Source organism: Cupressus sempervirens, chromosome 9, assembly GCF_028749045.1.
Source record: "Cupressus sempervirens isolate cs-2001-9-10 chromosome 9, ASM2874904v1, whole genome shotgun sequence".
NCBI classification, from domain to species: domain Eukaryota; kingdom Viridiplantae; phylum Streptophyta; class Pinopsida; order Cupressales; family Cupressaceae; genus Cupressus; species Cupressus sempervirens.
In genome coordinates this window covers 770,639,333-770,661,110 of record NC_143126.1, presented here as the reverse complement: position 1 = coordinate 770,661,110, position 21,778 = coordinate 770,639,333, and the positions used below count along the sequence as shown (strand labels likewise).

The following is a 21,778-nucleotide window of genomic DNA, read 5'->3' as shown; positions in this document are numbered from 1 at the left end:
GAACTCCCAACATACTCAATTATAGCCCTTCATCATATCAAGTTTAATGATGAAATTTGAAGAGTTGGGAGAATTAATTGAGTGTAGGGCCTCATGGGAAACTAATGCACCCTCCATGGTTTCTTGTCTATGGGAAAAAAAACATTGCTCATGTGAGACTAGTTTAGGTTTCAGATATTGCATTCTCAAATATATGGCCTTAGTAAAAAATTTGTAGACAGTGTTGCATAATGAAATTGGTTTGAAATCTAAGCAAGTTTTGTGGGGATAATAACTATCTTTGTCGTGTTAAAGTATTTTAGCATAGCTTTACTTTTCTTGGATTCTTCAATAACCCCAAGTAATTCCCAACCTAAGAAGTCCCAACATGCTTGGAAAAATAATGTTGATTATCCATCTGGTCTATAGGCCTTATCTAGAGGCAAGGAGAAAACTATGTTTCTAAGCTCACACAATGTGAAAGGAGCAATTAATATTGCATTATTATATTTTGAAACTAGAGAGGGTATATCATTGAGAAGATCTTGTGATTGTGCTTCATGGAAAGTAGACAGAACATGAGGAGCTGCTAAATCTTTAAAAAATCTAACCCCTTCCTCTTGAATCCCCTGAGTGTTAGAAATTGGATTATTTTTACAAAATAAAAGAATTACGCTAATTAAGAAAATTGAATATTTCATCTATTGAAATTTATACATAAAAACATCTATATAGTTATTTGGTAATTTTATTTTTCTAATGATATTTTATTTACCCAATTCTTTCAAGTCAATATATCTCATAACAATATTAAATAATTTTAAAAATATTTTTTTACATCTCGTTCTTCGTATAAAATCATAACATAAAATTATCATCATATAACTTTAAAAAATGTGAATATAAACATATAATGATCTTAAAGAAATATATTAAAAATATTTTTCCATTAAATTCCAAATTTTTATTTCCATCAACCAATTAATAACACCTTTAAAAGTTAGTTATATACTAGCATCTTCTTATATTCAATAATGAAACATTAATAATGTTTCTCACATTCTTACAAAGGGCCACATTCTATTCTACTTCTCCAACCCACCTCTCTTCTTCCTCTTAATTCAAAAGTGTTATTGAGATTGAACGATTTGAATAAAATCCAATCATCAAGAGTGTCTCTCAAATAAGTCATCTTCTTCTTTAAACCTACACAACAATTGGTGTGCATAGTACAAACTTCTTCTAATTTTGCCTTCAATTCACAAAATCCAATATAGTAAATTGTATCAAGGAATAAAATTTCTATGCCAATTTGAGTAAAATTTGAAGAATATTTCATCATATTAAAGACATCTTGATCATGCCTGTTAGGATTTATAGTAGTATATGCATGCCAAAGTTCATAGAGTTTAGCAATTTTTTCATTCGCCTTAACAAATGAAAATCTTGTATTTGGATCATTTGAGATACAATGTGGATTGTGTTTATATAAATCACAAGATACTTGAAAATCTGCTCTGCTTGAGAATCTCTCAAATGGATTTCGTAACCACATTATATCTACATCTTGTAAATGATATTTGGAAAAAAATTAGTAAAATATTCCATGACAGATGAGCTATAAGAGTGTTAAATTATGAGACGAGAAAAAAAATCTTTCCATTTGAAAAAGAATATATGAGAGGTGGACAAAAGTAGAAAGACAAATTATGTTGGATACTACCTGATTAGATTTGGTGAAAAAAATTATTGTTTATTTCTAATCTATTAGAGTAATAATTAATTTAATTGGCTTATCAAATCATGGATGTGACAATAACTTAATTGAGTCTTTTTCAAAAGATCATATCTCTAACTTGATTTCTGAATTGGGGAAATTAATATTCTCTGAACTAGTATAAATCAGCCTAAAAGTGTTGGTCATATGTTTCAGTTCCTCTCTTGTAGCATTTTTCACAAATTATTGTTTGTGCATCCCCAGCCAGCAATTTTGTCCCGAGATATTTTCTCTTTTGTCCCTCTCTTTATGCCAATCTTGCAAGGATACTAGATTTTCTTCCTGATTCTTTCCTAGTTGAGCCCAAACCTTGAATCAGATTATCTTATATATATTCTAGTGGTTCACCCACTTTTAATTAAAAGGAGAAAATTAACACATGGATCTTTGTTTTTCTTTTTTATCATTTAAAGATTAATTGTATTCGATACTACTTAATTAGATTTTGGTGAAAAAAATTATCACTTAATTTTAATCTATTAGAATAATAATTTATATGGAACTCTACCTTTTTTTATCAAGATAAGGGAGGCTGACTATGTGGAACTCTATTTCACATTCTATGTTAATTAGTTTATTTTTTTTATACTAATTCATTTATGATAGAATAGAATTTAATTTTTTTGATTTGTATCAAATTTATTATTATTAAAAGTTTGAATGTTTTATGCCTTTTATAAATTTGTTTGTTTCACAACATCAAAGATAGCTGTTTGAATTTTGAATGATTTTTTATAATTGAACAGATTTAGAATATAGAAAAAGAAGAATAAAATTTAAGATAGAAAAAATTAATTAAAATAAATATGCGCAAACCAATCATAATTAACAAGATCGCCTCTACGTAAACATCAAACATATTAAAACAACCACAGAGGCTAGTAAACTTTCTTTAGATATGGAGCCAAATATTTTAGAGTCAATCTAATGAAACTATAATTATCAGAATAACAATGCCAAACAATTTGATGATCTTTACAGTAAACATCTACAACGTTGGGTATGTGAGGAAACTTATAGTAAACACGAAATTATAACCTCGCTCAACCACAGTCTTCAAGAAGAGAATTTTAGTCTGCGTCATCTTGATTTAATCTTTTGTCCCAAAGGACTTCTCCTTAGTAAAATCAACTCCTTCAGTCCTGAGCTCATAGCAATGAGGATGAATTTCTATTCAGCTGTTGAAAGCTTTTGCATCCATGGGCACAATGATGAGGTGGTTAACTAAGTCATGTGTTCCTTCCCCAATCCTAAAACTCTCAAGAAAAAGATCAATTAAACTGTTTGGGTCCATCCATGCCCCGTTCACTGGTGTGAGGATCAAAGTCTTGTTTGGCATTGAAGCCTTCGCCAAGGCAATCTCCAACTCATCTGCATCACTTGAAACTTCTATTTGAAAACAAACCCAAAATAATACTCAGTTAGAAAACAGCATGATTCAAACCATAGATTATTACAAGAGATATGTTAATCTGAATTACACTTACATATGGAGTTGTGGCTTCAGTTTCTGTAGATAGAGGCCAATAAGTTCCCTTAGTTACATAGAAACATACCAATAAAACCATTGTTAGAGAAATAATCAGAAATATATCTCTGATTGGCTTATCAAATATGATTTCTCCTTTCATCTTCAAATTGGAAGAGCTTAATCGGCCTTAGTATATCTGATTCAATCTTGAGAGCTACATTCTTATGTCTTGGAGATTATATACAATGAAAATGCCTTTGTCAACCATATTAAGGTTTTTTTGAACTAATTCATATTCTAGGGCGTACGACGTGCAACTTTTATATTTGGCTTTGTGAATGATGTATTCAAAGCTTTTAATCAAATGTATTATATTGAATTGAAAAGAAAGAAAGGTTTGTTTATTATCCATTAGTGGGATTGGCAATATATTGTGACAATCGTGACAAGAGAAAGCAACCTGCAACTAACAAATGCATAAATAGCCTCTTTTGTTCACAAAGTGGACATTAACAGATGGGCCATCATGGGTGGATGCGCAATTTATGGGGTGTAACTAAATTCAATAATTGGTGGCATTCTCTTTTTCCTCATTGGAAGGCACAAATTCTTTCCGGATGTTTGATTTTCTCATGTTAACCTTGTTTTCAGTTTCGATCGATGCCTGATGGAGATATATATCATGCTGTGGAAAATCCCAGCTTGTAGAGCCTTTTCATATGATTAATACAGATCACCATCAAAATCAAAGGCTTGAAGTGTGTTTAGTTTGAGATGATGTTTTATAAACTAACAATTGAATTTGAATTTTTAATTTTTATTGTTCTTAGTTAAATAAAAATGGTTTTTTATGTATAGATGAATATAAGTCTAGTTCAATTGGTTTATCTTTCAGATTCTTGTACTTAATCCAAATCTTCTTTTTAATCCATTTCTATTATAAAAAGTTCACCAGTTTAATTCTGAGGCCATTCTAAAATTCATAATCTTGATCTATTTAATAGCGAAATCAAATTTAAGCATCTAGTTGACTAGTTCTATTTTACACTTTAGTCTTAGCTTGACCATGGACAAATTTTTCATTACTTGGTTTTATGCTTGTGTAGTGCAAAATAATGTATCATGCATTTTAAGGATGCTATAAAATAGGATGATCATTACATTGGATACAATCATTTGCATCTACATTATATGACAAGATCCAGTAAAGGGTTTGGACATACTCATCTGTTGCATGTGTGATTAGAAAACACTACATGTGTTTCAAAAACCGACAATGTTTTTGAAACAAGTTTGAGTTTAAAATCACAATTCAAATTATGCCACTAGTTCTAGAACTTGAGGTGAAGTCTGACATTAAGAATGAAACAATGATAATAAATATTTTAAGAGTCTTGAAATATGATAGCTTTGAAGCAAGTTTGAATATGAAATCACACTTTAAACACTAGCTCTAGAACTCATGCCAGAGTCTTGATATCAATAACTAAATAATGATCAATGAACATTTCAAGAATTTTACAACTCGACAGTCTTTCTAGAAAAGTTTGAGTTCAAAATTACATTGTGGATTCTAATAGTAATTCTAGATCTAGAGGTGCAAGCCTACATCAAGTTGAACGGAAGATTGATTTTAAAGTGCATAGTCATAACTCAATGAGAAATTATGAACCTTCTATTAAGAAGTTTTGGGTCTAACAACTAGTACAAAACCTAAAGTTAGAAGTGGAACAACAGTGAATGAGCTAGCAAAACTACACTAGAACATTTGAACTTCCTATAGAGTATTTTGTGTCTAGAACAAATTGTGTTCTTTGAACTTCTCAAATTCCTTTGTATAGTGTTGATAATTATGATTTCTGGTTTGTTTTATTTTTTAATAAATATTATTGAGGCAAAACAAAATCTCTTGATTTTTGAGAAAATCATAACATAGTGTATTCTATGCACATCACAAAAGATATAGTTAAATTTGTTATTTTAAGAAATAATTTTGTAGAACAATAGGTAAGAGTGAGAGCTACAAGTTATGTATTTTAAAAAAAACAAAAATCCGTTAATTTTTTTTTATGAGATTTTGAAGTGGTGACATATTGAAAATTAGGGGTGTGTTCATACATTGTATATAACTTGCATCAATTTTTTTTTAAATGAAAATATTTAATAAGTGTATAGAATCAAGTGTGCAACAATATTATACTTTATTTTAATTTGGTAAAGTAGATGAAAATTTATTAAGAAAATAGTAGACATATGTCTCTATGAAGGCACCGATAAAGAAAAAAAAATTTACTATGCTAATTGTTCAAGGTGGAAATGACATCAATGAGTCTAAAAATGAAAACTATAGATCATAAAAGTTTAATAATTTAGACTCCCTAAATGATTCAATACAAGAGAATGAGGAGCTTCCAAACATAACTCTCAATTTATGACCTAAGTTAGAATAGACAATTCTAGATAAGGTTAGAGGATGCCAATACTAAACTCAAGTTATATCAAGTAAACATGCAAGAAAGAAATCTTTCATGCAATGTGAATTAATTAAAGATATCCAATGTAAATGTGGAATTGAACTAATTGATTTAATGGGAAGTGTAAGATAGGTCTAATAGAACTAATCGATTATAAAAAGTTCACAAGTTTAATTGTGAGGCCATTCTAGAATTCATAATCTTGATCCATTTAATAGAAAAATCAAATTTAAGCATCTAGTTGACTAGTTCTATTTTACACTTTAGTCTTAACTTGACCAGGGACACATTTTTCATTACTTGGTTTTATGTTTGTGTAGTGCAAAATAATGTATCATGCATTTTAAGGATGCTATAAAATAGGATGATCATTATATTGGATACAATTATTTCCATCTACATTGTATGACAAGATCAAGTAAAGAGTTTGGACATACTCATCTATTACATGTGTGATTAGAAAACACTACATGTGTTTCAAAAATCGACAATGGTTTTGAAACAAGTTCAAGTTTAAAATCACACTTCAAATTATGCCACTAGTTCTAGAACTTGAGGTGAAGTCTGACATTAAGAATGAAACAATGATAATAAATATTTTAAGAGTCTCAAAATATGATAGCTCTAAAGCAAGTTTGAATATAAAATCACACTTTAAATACTAGTTCCAAAACTCATACAAGAGTCTTGATATCAATAATGAAACAATGGTAATGAACATTTCAAGAATTTTACAACTCGACTCTCTTTCAAGACAACTTTGAGTTTGAAATTGCATTATGGATTCTAATAGTAATTCTAGAACTGGAGGTGCAAGACTATATCAAGTTGAATGGAACATTGATTTTAAAGTGCATAGTCATAACTCAATGAGAAATTATGAACCTTTTATTAAGAGGTTTTGGGTCTAGCAACTCGTACAAAACCTAATGTTAGAAGTGGAACAATGATGAAAGAGCTAGAAAAACTAGACTAGAACTTTAGAACTTCCAATAGAGTATTTTGTGTCTAGAACAAATTGTGTTCTTTGAACTTCTCAAATTCCTTTGTATAGTGTTGATAATTATGATTTATGATTTGTTTTATTTTTTAATAAATATTATTGAGGCAAAACTAATTCTCTTGATTTTTGAGAAAATCATAACATAGTGTATTCTATGCACATCACAAAAGATATAGTTAGATTTGGTATTTTAAGAAACACTTTCATAGAATGATAGGTAAGAGTGAGAGCTACAAGTTACGTATAATTTTTTAAAAAAATAAAAAATCCGTTGATTTTTTTCTACAAGATTTTGAAGTGGTGACATCTTGAGGTGGTGACATCTTGAAAATTAGGTGTGTGTTCATACATTGCATATAACTTGCATCAATTTTTTTTTAAATAAAAATATTTTATAAGTGTATAGAATCAAGTGTACAACAATATTATATAATTTATTTTAATTTGTTCAAGTAGATGAAAATTTATTAAGAAAATAGTAGACATATGTCTCTTACAACTATGAAGGCGCCGATTAAGAAAATAGAAGTTTACTATGCTAGTTGTTCAAGGTGGAAATGATATCAATGATTCTAAAAATGAAAATTGCAGATCGTACAAGTTTAACACTTTCTCTCTAAGTCATTCAATACAAGAGAATGAGGGGCTTCCAAACACAACTCTCAATTTATGACCTCAGTTAGAATAGACAATTCTAGATAAGGTAAAGGGATGCCAATACCAAACTCAAGTTATATCAAGTAAATATGCAAGAAATAAATCTTTCATGCACTATAAATTAATTAAAGATATCCAATGTAAATGTGGAATTGAACTAATTGATTTAATGAGAAGTATAAGATAGGTCTAATAGAACTAATTGATTATAAAAAGTTCACAAGTTTAATTGTGAGGCCATTCTAGAATTCATAATCTTGATCCATTTAATAGAAAAATCAAATTTAAGCATCTAGTTGACTAGTTCTATTTTACACTTTAGTCTTAACTTGACCAGGGACACATTTTTCATTACTTGGTTTTATGTTTGTGTAGTGCAAAATAATGTATCATGCATTTTAAGGATGCTATAAAATAGGATGATCATTATATTGGATACAATTATTTCCATCTACATTGTATGACAAGATCAAGTAAAGAGTTTGGACATACTCATCTATTACATGTGTGATTAGAAAACACTACATGTGTTTCAAAAATCGACAATGGTTTTGAAACAAGTTCAAGTTTAAAATCACACTTCAAATTATGCCACTAGTTCTAGAACTTGAGGTGAAGTCTGACATTAAGAATGAAACAATGATAATAAATATTTTAAGAGTCTCAAAATATGATAGCTCTAAAGCAAGTTTGAATATAAAATCACACTTTAAATACTAGTTCCAAAACTCATACAAGAGTCTTGATATCAATAATGAAACAATGGTAATGAACATTTCAAGAATTTTACAACTCGACTCTCTTTCAAGACAACTTTGAGTTTGAAATTGCATTATGGATTCTAATAGTAATTCTAGAACTGGAGGTGCAAGACTATATCAAGTTGAATGGAACATTGATTTTAAAGTGCATAGTCATAACTCAATGAGAAATTATGAACCTTTTATTAAGAGGTTTTGGGTCTAGCAACTCGTACAAAACCTAATGTTAGAAGTGGAACAATGATGAAAGAGCTAGAAAAACTAGACTAGAACTTTAGAACTTCCAATAGAGTATTTTGTGTCTAGAACAAATTGTGTTCTTTGAACTTCTCAAATTCCTTTGTATAGTGTTGATAATTATGATTTATGATTTGTTTTATTTTTTAATAAATATTATTGAGGCAAAACTAATTCTCTTGATTTTTGAGAAAATCATAACATAGTGTATTCTATGCACATCACAAAAGATATAGTTAGATTTGGTATTTTAAGAAACACTTTCATAGAATGATAGGTAAGAGTGAGAGCTACAAGTTACGTATAATTTTTTAAAAAAATAAAAAATCCGTTGATTTTTTTCTACAAGATTTTGAAGTGGTGACATCTTGAGGTGGTGACATCTTGAAAATTAGGTGTGTGTTCATACATTGCATATAACTTGCATCAATTTTTTTTTAAATAAAAATATTTTATAAGTGTATAGAATCAAGTGTACAACAATATTATATAATTTATTTTAATTTGTTCAAGTAGATGAAAATTTATTAAGAAAATAGTAGACATATGTCTCTTACAACTATGAAGGCGCCGATTAAGAAAATAGAAGTTTACTATGCTAGTTGTTCAAGGTGGAAATGATATCAATGATTCTAAAAATGAAAATTGCAGATCGTACAAGTTTAACACTTTCTCTCTAAGTCATTCAATACAAGAGAATGAGGGGCTTCCAAACACAACTCTCAATTTATGACCTCAGTTAGAATAGACAATTCTAGATAAGGTAAAGGGATGCCAATACCAAACTCAAGTTATATCAAGTAAATATGCAAGAAATAAATCTTTCATGCACTATAAATTAATTAAAGATATCCAATGTAAATGTGGAATTGAACTAATTGATTTAATGAGAAGTATAAGATAGGTCTAATAGAACTAATTGATTATAAAAAGTTCACAAGTTTAATTGTGAGGCCATTCTAAAATTCATAATCTTGATCCATTAATAGAAAAATCAAATTTAAGCATCTAGTTGACTAGTTCTATTTTACACTTTAGTCTTAGCTTGACCATGGACACATTTTTCGTTACTTGGTTTTATGTTTGTGTAGTGCAAAATAATGTATCATGCATTTTAAGGATTCTATAAAATAGGATGATCATTATATTAGATAAAATCATTTGCATCTACATTATATAAGAAGATCAAGTAAAGTATTGGGACATACTCATCTATTGCATGTGTGGTTAGAAAACACTACATGTATTTCAAAAGTTGACAATGTGTTTGAAACACGTCTGTTTTTAAAATCACACTTCAAATTATGTCACTAGTTCTAGAACTTGAGGTGAAGTCTGATGTTAAGAATTAAACAATGATAATAAATATTTTAAGAGTCTCAAAATATGATAGCTTTGAAGCAAGTTTGAATATAAAATCACACTTTAAACACTAGTTCCAGAACTTGTGCTAGAGTCTTGATATCAATAATGAAACAATGGTCAATGAAAATTTGAAAATTTTTACAACTCGACACTCTTTCAAGAAAAGTTTGATTTTGAAATTGCATTATCGATTCTAATAGTAATTCCAGAATTGGAGGTGCTACCCTACATCAATTTGAATGGAACATTGATTTTAAAGTGCATAGTCATAACTCAATGAGAACTTATGAACCTTCTATTAAGAGGTTTTGTGTCTAACAACTAGTACAAAACCTAAAGTTAGAAGTGGAATAATGGTGAAAGAGCTAGCAAAACTAGACTAGAACTTTTGAACTTCCTATAGACTATTTTTTGTCTAGAACAAATTGTGTTCTTTGAACTTCTCAAATTCCTTTGTATAGTGTTGATAATTATGATTTATGATTTGTTTTATTTTTTAATAAATATTATTGAGGGAAAACAAATTCTCTTGACTTTTGAGAAAATCATAACATAGTGTATTCTATGCACATCACAAAAGATATAGTTAGATTTAGTATTTTAAGAAATAATTTCGTAGAATGATAGGTAAGAGTGAGAGCTACAAGTTATGTATTTAAAATAAAATAAAATTGTTGATTTTTTTTTATGAGATTTTGAAGTGGTGACATCTTGAGGTGGTGACATCTTGAAAATTAGGTGTGTGTTCATACATTGCATATAACTTGCATCAAAAAAAATTTTAAATGAAAATATTTTATAAGTGTTTAGAATCAAGTGTGTAACAATATTATGAACTTTATTTTAATTTGGTCAAGTAGATGAAAATTTATTAAGAAAATAGTAGACATATGTTTCTTACAACTATAAAGGCGCTGATTAAGAAAATAGAAGTTTACTATGCTAATTGTTCAAGGTGGAAATGACATCAATGAGTCTAAAAATGAAAAATATAGATATTACAAGTTTAACACTTTCTGCCTAAGTCATTCACTACAAGAGAACAAGCGGCTTCCAAACACGACTCTCAATTTATGACCTAAGTTAGAATAGACAATTCTGGATAAGGTAAAGGGATGCCAATACTAAACTCAAGTTATATCAAGTAAATATGAAAGAAATAAATCTTTCATGCAATGAAAATTAATTAAAGATATCCAATGTAAATGTGGAATTGAACTAATTGATTTAATGAGAAGTGTAAGATAGGTCTAGGTGCTAAATATATGCATCAATCCAATTAAGGTACAAAAATAGGTCTACACTAAAAGATGAAATAAGTGATAATATTTACCTCAAAATCTTCAAGGTAATGTTTCATTTAGCTCCAATAATTATGGATTTAAAACTATGATTGAACTTCTAGTTGTAGATTTATGATCTTGATAGAAAGTTTAAAAAAAATGTTTTTTTTCAAGTCACACCTCTAAGAACAATTTGACTTGGTGGTAAAGCATCATGGTAGTTTACAACAAGATGGACATGTTCCCAAGACACAATATCAAATTTGACCCAACTTCTTTGAAAAGGTCTTGGAAAGTAGTTTCCAAATTTGTGGTTGCAAATTCAATAAAGCAAGTTTTTTATAGTATTGGAGTGTGTGGGTGGTTATGAATGGGTTTGACTTAGTCAACCCCATGTTTTAGTGATTTATACCTCCATGAATAGCCATTATAAATAATGTTATGTGTGTACATGTAGTGTTCATGAGTCTTGGATAGTAGATCTAAAGTGCAAAGAGATAGAAAATTATAAGAATATACTCTATGAGTGAAACCCTAGCACATAATGTTGGGAGGTCGGTGCCTACATCCCCTCTAGGGTGGTGCCTCTATCCAACATAGACTGATGGATTTGTGACATATTATTAACTACCTCTTGTGGATCCTTGTCTTTGGCTATTGTAATGTTCATTGACAACTTGATCTTTTGGTGTATGACAAAAGTGATTCCAACAAGTGGTATCAGAGCATTGGGTTATAGGTTCAAATCATTTAGGTTATGTTGAAGGGGGGATTGTTAGGAGGTTGATGCCTCCATCCCCTCTTGGTTGGTTCCTTTGTCTAGCATAGACCGACGAATTTGTGACATGTGCTTAACTACCTCCCATTGATCCTTGTCTCTAGCTTTTATAACATTCACTAACAACTCAAGCATTTGGTGTAATGGCAACAGTGATTCCAACATTTAAATATTCTTGTAAATATAAATATCTACAAAATATGAAGAGACAAAGATCATATTTGCATATAACATGGAAAGCTTTTAAACCCCATAAGGTTGCAGTACTCTACCTATCTTCATGATCCCCTTACATCTCCACATCAAGGTGTCATGTAGTGATTGAATGCTTGAGTTGAAAGAATTTGGTTGAAGATCTCACTTTAGAATGAAAGAACTAGATTCATGTCCCTTAGCTTCTACCTTAAAATTTCTCTATATAAAATTGGAGTGCCTGGATACACACTTGTACCTTCTTTCATCATGTGAAAGTGAGGCTTTTGATGTCATTTTATAGTGAATTTATGAGATAACCCTTGTAGGACTCGACTATAGTAGGAAGGAATCAACTTGAAATTTGAAATAGCACCAAGGCAAAAATTTCCTAGCCACCTAGGAATAGGTCAATCAGGGTTGACTTATTCTTGAGGAGGCCAAATTCTTGGATTTTTAGTTGACGATTTTGGGATTGCGAGGTATAATGTGCATCAAGGATTGACAAATGATTATCAGAGTAGGGAAATATGGTTTAGGAAGTGGATGATTCCTAGAAATTAGATCCTACCTCAGCCTTTGAGTGAGAAAAAGAGAAATCAAGGAGGATATATTAGGTCCTACCTCAAATTCCACCTAGGAGAGAGAGAACGAAAGAGGAAATTGTTAACTTGACAAAATCCTAGAACCCTACAGTAAAGATTTTGATTGTTGTCATTGCTGATAGAAAGGTAAAAAAGGCCAAGTTACACATAAGGAAATAGTAAGTGTTATTGAAACCCTAAAAGCTTATATTATCAAAAACAGTGAAACTTATTGGATAAGCCAAAGAAAAAGGTCAAAAATGGTTTAACAAATATTTATAAACCCTAATTAGATCATGAAATGAAACAAAGGATATTACAAAAGTAGAAGATGCAAAGTGTAATTCTCCACTAGGGAACCCAAAAGAAATTAACCTAATATGTCACTGAGTTTGCAAAACAATTGTTTTTAAAGATTAAAACAAGAGATAATATAGTGGAAGCAATAACTCACATGCATAAAAATAATTCATAAACATATTACATCTCTTAAGGGTTCCATGAGGTCGAATCAAATTTATAAGTTTTATATGGCAAAATCAAGTAAAGGGTTTAGACATACTCATATATTGCATGTCTGATTAGAAAATAACACATGTTTCAAAAACCAACAATATTCTTGAAACAAGTTTGATTTTAAAATCATACTTTGAATTATACCACTAGTTGTAGAACTTGAGGTGAAGTCTCACATTAAGAATGGAGCAATGATAATAAATCTTTTAGCAATTTTAAATTTGATAGCTCCAAAGAAAGTTTGAATATAAAATCACTCTTCAAACACTAGTTTGAGAACTCATGGAAAAATTTAACATCAATAATGAAACAATGGTCAATGAACAATTCAAGAATTTTACAACCCGACACTCTTTTAGGACAAGTTTGAGTTCAAAATTTCATTGTGGATTCCAATAATAATTCTAGAACTGGAGGTGCAAGCCTATATCAAGTTGAACGGAACATTGATTTTAAAGTGCATAGTCATAACTCACTAGAAAATTATGAACCTTCTATTGAGAGGTTCTGGGTCTAACAACTAGTTCAAAACCCAAAGCTAGAAATGGAACAAAGGTGAAAGAGCTAGCAAAACCAGACTAGAACTTTTAAACCTCCTATACAGTATTTTTTGTGTCCAAAACAAATTGTTTTATTTGAACTTCTGAAATTCCTTTGTACTATGTTGAGAATTATGATTTGTTATTTGTTTTATTTTTTAATAAATATTATTGAGGCTATTCTTTTTTAATTCCATTTACTTCAATGACCCTTGGCATCTCATCAAATTTGTATAAATTTATCTTGATTGGGATGGTACTACTTATTAGCTTTCATACTTCTTTATTGATTTTTTTTCTTAATATGGTTTTTTAATACCATAGGTTTTGCACTAGGCATTGTAATCTGAATCTATAATTTAGATCAATAATTCATAGCTTATTCACTCTTGTATATCTCATTTCACATAGACAACTTATCAAATGTTTGAATTAGAAGAAAATGACCCTTCAAATTATCCATGTTTATGATGCACACGATTGTAGATGGTGAGATAGCTGACTAGTTTATTGGAAGAACTATTAAAAACATTAATGGAAGAAATGTTGATGCTTAAGAAGTGAGGATCACAAATGAACACCACAAAATCAATATTTGATAACTCCAAAGGTTCTTCACTTAAGGGAAAATATGATACCATGCTCGTTCATATGGAGTGGTTTATAATTGGACACACATTGGAAACATATTGCCTAAATAGGAGCTTGAGGGAGATGTTTGGGGAGGAGATGAGAGTTTATATGGGAAAACATGTGGGTAAGTGCATCAAGATGCTAAGAAAAAAGGGGGGTATAAGTGGCCACTATTTTTTTGAAATTAGGTTTAAAGTTAAATACCAAAGAGAAATATGAGGGTCATGCACTAAAAACTAGGAAATTTGCAAATAATAAGAATTGTAGTCCACTATAAATCTATTTTGTAAACTACAATTTTTTAAATTTAATATGGTAAGGGGGTCAAACCTACAATAGACAAAACAAATTCTCTTGATTTTTTAGAAAACCATAAGATAATGTATTCTATGCACATCAAAAAAGATATAGTTAGATTTGGTGTTTTGAGAAATACTTGCGTAGAATGATAGGTAAGAGTGAGAGCTACAAGGTATGTATTTAAAAATAAATAAAAATCTATTGATTGTTTTTTTACGAGATTTAGATTGGTGACATCTTGAAAATTAGGTGCTTGTTCACACATTGCATATAACTTGTGTCAATTATTATTTTTAAATATCTTATAAGTGTATAGAATCAAGTGTTCAAAAATATTATAAACTTTATCTTAATTTGGTCAAGTAGATGAAAATCTATTAAAAGAAAATAGTAGACATATGTCTCTTAGAACTGTGAAGACACTAGTAAAGAAAATAAAAGTTTACTATGCTAATTGTTCAAGATGGAAATGACATCAATGAGTGTAAAAATGAAGACTTTAGATCATACAAGTTTAAAACTTTCTCCCTAAGTCATTCAATACAAGAGAATGAGGGGCTTCCAAACATAACTCTCAATTTATGACCTAAGTTGGAATAGAGAATTGTAGATAAGGTAAAAGGATGCCAATAATAAACCAAAGCTATATCAAGTAAATATGAAATAAATAAATATTTCATGCAATGTAAATTAATTAAATATATCCAATGTGCAAGGGAATGTTTCATTTTTCTCCAACAAATATGGATTTAAAATTGAGTGAACTTCTAATTGGATATTTCTGATCATGATAGAACGCAAAAAAAAAGTTGTTTTCAAGTCATACCTCTAGGAACAATTTGACTTGGTGGTAAAGCATTGTGGTAGTTTACGACAAGATGGACATGTTCCCAAGATACAATAAAAAATTTGACCAAACTTCTTCAAAAAGGTCTTGGCAAGTAGTTTCCAAATTTGTCATTGCAAATTCAATAAAGCAAATATTTTCTAGTATTGGTGTGTGTGGGTGATTATGAAGGGGATTGGCTTGGTCAACCCCATGTTTTAGTGCTTTCTACCTCCACAAATAGCCATTATAAATGATGTTGTGTGTGTACATGTAGTGTCCATGAATCCTGGATAGTAGATCTAGAATACAAAGAGATAGGAAATTCTAACAATATACTCTATGAGTGAAACCCTAGCATGTAAATGTTCTTGTAAATATAAATATGTGAAAAATATGAAGAGACAAAGATATATAACATGGAAATCTTAGCAAGCCCATAAGGCTAAAGTACTCTACTCATCTTCATGATCCCCTTGCATCTCCACATCAAGGTGTCATGTAGTGATTGAATGCTTGAATTGAAACATTTTTGATGAAGATCTCATTTTACAATGAAAGAATTAGATTCACCCCTTATCTTCCACCTTGCAATTTCTCTATGTAAAATTGGAGTGCCCATACACACTTGTATCTTCTTCCATCATGTGAAAGTGAGGCTTTTGATGTCTTTTTATATTGAATTTCTGAGATAACCCTTGTAGGAGTCAACTGCAGTGGGAAAGAATCAACTTGAAAGTTGAAATAACACCAAGGCCAAAATTTCCTAGCCACCAAGGAATAGGTCAATTAGGGTTGAATTATTCTTGAGGAGGCTAGGTTCTTGGATTTTTAGTTGAGGATTATGGGACTACGAGATATAATGTGCATCGAGGATTGACAAATGATGATTAGAATAGGAAAATAGGGTTTAGAAAGAGGATGACTCCTAGAAATTAGACCCTACCTCAGCCTTTCAGTGAGAAAAAGAGAAATCAATGAGGATATGTTACATCCTACCTTAAATTTCACCTAGGAGAGAGAGAAGGAAAGAGGAAACAGTTAACTTCACAAAATCCTAGAATCCTACGGTAAAGATTTTGAAGGTTGCCATTGCTACAAAAAAGGTGAAAAGGCCAAGTTGTACATAAGGACATAAGAAGTCTTATCAGTGAACTAGAGCAGAGTTATTAGAAATATTGGAGTGTTATCAAAACCTTAAAATCTTATATTATTGATAGTAGAAAATATTGATAAGCCAAAGAAAAAAGGTCATTTTTTTTAATAAATATTGAGAAACCCTAATTAGGTCATGAAATGAAACAAGGGATATTACTAAAGTAGAAGAGACAAGGTGTAATGCCCCACTAGGGAACCCAAAAGAAATTAACCTAATATGTCACTAAGTTTTCAAAACATTTTTTATTAAAATGATTAAAACACCAACAAATAACATAGCAGAAGTAATAACTCACATACATATAACCAATCCATAAAAAGATTACATCTCTTACGGTTCCATGAGGTTGAATCACATATATATGTTTTATTAAGACTAAATATATGATACATAACAAAATCCTCATCATAGAATAACCATAAGAACGAAGCAAATGAAATAATATACTAATGCATAAGATGCCACATGACATAACCCAAATGCATAATCATCCTTTGTACAAGTCACAAGGTATGATAGCTAAAAGAATAACATCATGAATAAAACAACATTTGATAAGATCTCCAATAATCAAATACAGTACATCAGAGTATGACCAAAGAACATAATCACAAGATTAGAAGAATAAAACAACTACACAAGCACATCCACCAATGTCATCCAACTATTAGATTTCAATGGTATTAAAAACACTACCATTCAAGCTCGTGGAACATAAATGGCCCTGCACTCCCACCATGCTAAGGAGATAATCTAAAGTCCCATATGGATAACAATCTAATAGTCATAAACATCATCTAGGTCCAGGAAATCATGATAGCAACCTATCTCAAAGGTACCAAGATATAAGTAAAAATCTAAACCTAGGGGCAACAAAGACACATAGGATATATACTATGTAAGGGAACAAGTGTCATCACATGAGCCAACTCTAAGTTTACCCTAGTAGCCACTCTAGACTCTACCCCCCTAGTGACTCTATGTGGTATCAATGTCCTTTCTTATAGACAAGGCATACTAACAAGGCAAGGTCACAACCAAGCATCCTCTGTACTCTCATTCTATCCTATACTATCACTCAAGGCATGGGCAAGGTAATCCATGACTCATTAATTCATTTTAAACCCATTTAATAAATATTTTTATCACTTATTAAGACAACTTACAATGGGTTACCCGGGCAACATCTTTAGGGCTCTGGCCTCCATTGCAAGTCACTTCCAAACACGCATAAAGATAACCTACCCTAAGCTCATAGAAAATAGTCTTGTCAAGTCACAATGACCACATCAATATTATACAAGCAATTATAAATCACAATATAAACACCGATCAAAACTGTAACAATATTTTTTCATGGGTCTTTAACTAACAACTATAAAATCAAAGAAATGCGGTTAATACTTTATATTCATATGAAGATGGTTATAACATATATGTTCATGTGAATGAGATTAATGGTTACAATCAATTAAATGGTAATTTTCTAACTAACAATTGAAGATACCATTAATGAATTTAACACAAAATTTAAAAATCTACATACCATATAATTCAAAACCAAAATCCAATCCATAAATACCGCCTAGGAACAAATAGCTATATAACTTTATCAAAATGAAAAATACCATCTAATACCACTATATCATTTAGGGCATCAAATATCATTATATCATTTAGGGCATCAAATACCATGATATCATCCCTTCTCCTTCCATTTTTAATTATGGAAATAACATACGGTTTGAAGATATGTTCATATTTATTATTCACATAAATGAAAGACAGAAATAACAATCCATCAAATAAACCTATCTCTTGCATATAAATATATTTCATGTTTAGTTGGAAGATCAACTGATCTAACTGGTTACCAATTTCATTGATAATAAAAGTTGTTTACATTTAAAGAAAATAATTGAATCAATGATTTAAATCAATCTATCATATCTTCTACTTGTATAAACATCATAAAAGTAAAATACCTATTACCAACAAATGTTTGATTGCATAACTTATCTTTGTTTGGTGCATGTCTAGACCTTGTGGAGTGGGGAAACATTATCAGGGGCTTAGCCTCCTAACCACAGACCCTTAAAATTATCCCCACAAATCTCGTTCAAAAAAGACCCTCCCTACCTGGAATATACATGGAACATCTTGTCCAGCCACTGAGCATTCTAGTTCTTAATTCCACCACTCGACTTGGCAACATGGTACATATTGGACAAAAATGAGCTTACTTGATAATTCTTTAAGTTTAAGTAAATAAGTTATCATGATAGTTCTAATTCCTATTCTTTTTTTTTATAGGAATCGCTTTTATCTCTTCACTCTCTTTCATTGGCCATCCAACCAAAGTGAGTTCTTGGTATTTGATCATTAATGAATTCCTTCCATTAACTGTTTGCTACTAACACTCAGCTGATATAAAGATGATAATTTATTTTTTGCGTTAAGCCATTTTTTTGACTCAAAGACCTCACTCTTGTAAAATCAAAGGTTCGTATTATCATAAATAAGGGACTGTAAGCTAATAAAAGAAAAGAAAAATACACACATTGCATATTCCTTTTGTTTCTAATTCAAAATAGACCAATATACATGATAAAGCTTGGTTGTACTAAACTAATCATCTTTAAAAAATTTGTATCTTAAATAGAAAAAAAGGTTTCTATTCCTCATGGAATACGAAATTGATTTAAATTTTGCCCCTTCCCCTCTCACCTGCATTTCAATTGCAATATATGCTACTCTCATTGAGTAAAGGTACAAAGTTCTGTCACCTTTCAGGCTAACTTATCAGAACTACTGAATTTGAGTATTTCTATCAAAAAAACAATTTTGTTCAAACATATGATCTTGATAAAAATTTTCTAGCTAAGTTATATATGGTCTCACACTTTTCCATTTGAAAATGTCCATTAAATGCATGTTTTATACTAGTTAGTATCCAATTACTAAAGAATACAATTATTTTAGAAAACTAATGTTTCAATAACTCTTACTATTTGTTATGATATTTTTTAGTAACATATCAACACCATTTTATAGAGCTCAAACTCAAGATATTCTCATATAAAGTTCATAGAGTTTTAATTAGATATAGTATATTATAATTTAAAAATTCTACAAGTATGTATTTTAACACTCAAGAAGATGTCAAGTCTGAATTAATTTTAAAAAAAAATTATATGATATTCTAGAGGAGAGAGTCCTCTTCTAGAATTTATAAATTTTCCTTTGTTTGGAATAGATTCATTTTGAAAAATGTGGTGGGAGATAAAAACTATCAATTTGAATAAGTTGAAATTTGAATCATTATAAAAGAGAAAATATAGGTCCAAAGCCAATTTTTATTTTTGATTGTTCTAGCTACATATGTTATCTATAACATAATCTGAGATCAAAGTGAAATAAGTTTATTTCATGCAGTTTTGTGGTGGGAACTAGACCACTAATTTTTAGCATTTTTCAGCAATTAAAAGTTATCTTTGAAAAATAGGAAAGGATAATACCAAATTAATGGCATTGAAGGTGAACAACTATACTTTTGTTAGCCTTTTCCTTTGTACAACGGTGACACAAGTTTGAGCTTTTAAACCATTTCCCTTTTTCTCATATCAGTCTACATGACATTCAACATTAATATCCTCTGCCAGTGAAGATAAAAATGTAAACATAATTAACTGATAGGCTTTTCCTTTGAGGTTAGTTGCAACCGGAAGTTGTCTCACACTAGCAAACAAGCAATCTAAAAACCATTTCCTGATCATGGTTTGGAATGATTGATCTCCACATCAAATCTATACTTAAGATTTTAGCAATCATGATTATGCATCAGATTTTATCAAATTTGTACATCAGATTTTATCAATCATGATTCTATGCAATCCAAAGATTTCAAATCACATCATCTGCTAGAGGTTTTTCTCGTTCACACACTATCGATTTGTTTAGTCACTTGCATGCAACCACAATTCTATATTTATTTTTTGAGTTGTGCTATAAAGATAGCATTGCAAGGGAGCTGTTCAGGGAATTTATAACAATGGTGAGATAGGAAATTATATGCAGAGTGCCTAACCCAAGCACAAGCAAATGTGTGAGCCAACACCAAAGGGCGTCATCTTTAATGCATGCTTGCACTCTTTGCATCGACAAAATGCTTGGTTCTAAACTACTCATGGTGGGGACAGACACAATTGCCAAATCACATCTAGATGTCTGCAATTATACAGATGAATTTTTTTTCCTCTTCCCTCTAGTTTATCAATAACAAAGGCCTCATTCCACCCCTTCCATTGCATTTCAATGCCTTCCATAATGAGGGATTTAAAGGGAATGGATAACGATTGTTGTCAGAGTTAACAAAAGTGATGTAGGATCGATGGGAGATGAGCTTCCAAATGAGTTGCATCATGGGATTAATGTGACCTTGTGCATGAAAAGGAATGAGAAGCACATGAGGAGGCATCATTTAGACCTGCACCTGCCTCAAGAGAAACAAAACTGTAATCCTTTTGTTACCAAAGAAAGCCCAAATATATTTGGAATCTAAATTATTTTTCCTTTGGATGATAAGAAATATTCATTATAATAAATTAAACTCGTCTCTTTATTTATATCGAATAAAAATTGTGTTTATTGAACATTTCAACTCTGCCCTCCACATGGTTATGCCTGCCATAACACACTGTGTGCAATAATGTTTGAATAGCCTCTTTGGCATTCCTAAAGGGAATTACCAATCCACTCTATAATTTTTTGGTAAATAAGATTTAATGTGTTTTCTAAGTGGTCTTTATCCTTTGCTATGTATAGATATTGCAATGGGTGAAAATACAACATAAATAAGATGTAGGTTCAGAATTTAGCATAGAATGAGAGTTGATATAACATCACAATAGAAAGTAGACAACTTGTGTTAAGTTATTCAAATTTTTAATTAGCCGATGGGCTTTCACTATGAGGTTGCAAGCAATCTGAATTTGTCTCACATTGATAAACAACTCTTAGAAAATGGTTTCAGCTCCCAAAAATTGGTTTCCATGGTTTTCTAGTAAACAACTTTTTGAAAATGGTTTTAGGTGACTAATATGGAGCATTGGATACTTGTTGGATGGTGTCACAGTGACATTAGTGGGGCATCCCCTGCAGCTCTTGGTAGCACCTGCAAGGGAGCTGATCCTACTCATACTATCATTGCCCTTGCTCCTAGCCCCCCATGAAGTCTCTTAGAAT

The 21,778-nt window shown here is 30.5% G+C and overlaps 1 pseudogene; it reads right to left on the bottom strand.

The window, feature by feature from the left end:
* Window positions 1-1,042: 1,042 nt before the first annotated feature.
* On the bottom strand, window positions 1,043-3,387 carry LOC149540973 (uncharacterized protein At4g15970-like; annotated as a pseudogene).
* Window positions 3,388-21,778: the final 18,391 nt, after the last annotated feature.